This window comes from Mauremys reevesii, linkage group 1 (assembly GCF_016161935.1).
Source record: "Mauremys reevesii isolate NIE-2019 linkage group 1, ASM1616193v1, whole genome shotgun sequence".
Lineage (NCBI taxonomy): Eukaryota > Metazoa > Chordata > Testudines > Geoemydidae > Mauremys > Mauremys reevesii.
In genome coordinates, this window is record NC_052623.1 from 321,974,798 (window position 1) to 321,977,311 (window position 2,514).

Below are 2,514 nucleotides of genomic sequence, written 5' to 3' on the forward strand. Positions count from 1 at the left end.
GTCCAGCTTCATCCACACCCTTCATTCCTCCCACATAGGTCAGGACATTTTTCTGCCGGTCCTCTGCCCCAAGCCCCATGAAACCATTGAGGAGTGCTGCCTTCACACACTGGATGTGAGATGGGCTCTGGCTTTCTACCTGGAGCAGACTAAACTGTTCAGAAAGTCCTCGCAACTGTTCATCGCCTCGGCTGAGCACATGAAAGGTCAGCCGATCTCCACTCAGAGGCTTTCCAACTGGATCACCTCATGTATTCGTACCTGTTATGACCTGGTGGGAATCCATCTGCTGCCAATTGTGAGGGCACACTCACTAGGGTGCAGGCCTCGTCAGCTGCCTTTTTGGCCCATGTTCCCATTCAGGACATTTGTAGGGCTGCCACGTGGTCTTCAGTTCACATGTTCACCTCGCTTTATGCGATTGTCTCTCAGACCAGGGAGGATGCTGGGGTCGGAAGGACCGTTCTCCACCCCGAGAGTTTGTGAACTCCTTCCTACCTCCAACAGATATAGTTGGAATCACCTATTGTGGAATACACATGAGCAATCACTCAAAGAAGAAAAGACAGTTACCTTTTCCGTAATTGGTGTTCTTCAAGATGTGTTGCTCATGTCTATTCCACATCCTGCCCTCCTTCCCCTCTGTCAGAGTTGTCTGGCAAGAAAGAACTGAGGGTGGGGGGAGCACGCAGCGCCCCTTATACTGGGCCATGGAGGCACCACTCCAGGGGTCACTGGGACTCTCCCCTATGGGTACTGCTAGGGGAAAAACTTCTGGCACTGGTGCATATGGCGAGCACACACACCTATTGTGTAATAGACATGAGCAACACATCTCGAAGAACACCAGTTACAGAAAAGGTAACTGTCTTTTTCTTCCAGTCTTCTGAAACTTTACCATTGTTCCAAGACTTATTGAAAATTGCTGTTAATGGATCAGTGAGCTCCTCAGCCAGCTCTTCTCCCTTCCTGTGGGGATTTTCCAGTTTCCAAGCATTCCAGGGCCATTTACCAGAAACATGGAGGCAAAGAATAGTGAGTCAAGGCAGGATACAAAACAAACTTCACCCACAAGCTCGCTCTTTCTTTCTTTCTTTTTCTTTTTCTTTGCCTCTTGTCCTCTCGTAGCTCTTTGAATCCAGATTTCTTTTTTCCTTCTGGTAACTTCTGAAAAGAGTTATGAAATAAGATGAAGAAGAGGTACAAAGAACAGGAAAGATGGTAAAAAAAGGCCATGACTAAGCACCATCTGGTGACCTTTCACTGGTTATTCAGGTTCCAGTACCTAAAGAATCTCTGAGAGCATCCTCCCAGGGTTCCTACACCAGCTCTGCCACCCTCCCACTCCCCCCAACAGGAAGATTTTTGGAGGGAGACCTTCAGGGAACTGTTATAATTGGGCCTACGAATGTACCCTATGTGTGGGTATAACTGTGAAAAGTGAGTAAACATTTATCAAGTGTCACAGTAAGCTATAACACTAAATGTTGATGAGAAAAGATGCAAAAGGGAAATAGACTGAATTAGTCCAAACAAAAAGGCCAACTGATATAATTCAAGGGCTGTATTAAGATCATGCCTGGGAAACAAGAAAAATGTGGGATTAAAAATCAATGGACCAAAATTGGTGTGTTGGAAACTAGACCTAACTGGTGAACAAAATAATGAAGGGATGGGCTATTCTGCCCATTACTCTCTTCTGGGGTTCTCAACAAGATTTTGGGGTTGGGGGAGGATTAATAGATGCTGGTTGATTAGAGAAGGAGGGGGAAGGAGCAAGCTTTACTATCATAACTACCACTCTGGGATCTCCCATAATACCATTGAACCTTCTACATCCTGATGCTGAGAGATGTCCTGACCTGACTCGGCCAGGGAGAGGGACCCAGATGACATCACCACCTCCACCAGGTTTGGCTAACTCCTGAACACCATCTGGGATATGACATGTTGTGTGTCTCCTTCTCTTGTGTGTCCTTCTCCCACCTTATTCTTTTTCCTACCCCTCTTGTTTTGCCTTTTATCTAATAGCAGTCTGGCTTTTACAACATTGCGGTAAGCCTGTGACTAAAACAGACAGCTAAAAGCAATGCCCTAAATAACCTGATGCTGGTATGAATTTGCCAGGTCTCTGAGTGGCTAATAAGACTAAATGCCAGGCCTGTGTTTTTCCAGTAGTGAGGTTGCAAGTGAGAGTCTACACCAGAAACAGTAGTTGCATTTTCTCTCTTTGCTGGTTTTTTCTCTCCCCTCTTGTTTGTCTTGTTTTGTCTTCTAGGAAACGTGATTGGACTGTAATAACAGCTCCAGTCCATCTCAACTAACTTATTTTTTCCACAAAAAGGACAGTAATTACCATCTTTAATACTATCTAAAAGACTGTCAAATAGGGGTCTGGAGGGACAGCTTCCTTCTAAAAACTGTCTCAAGGGAAAGGGAACAAAGGATAGAAATGAGCCTTATTTAATACCTTACATTTCAAATGCTTTAACTAGTTTTCCTTCTTTTTCTGCC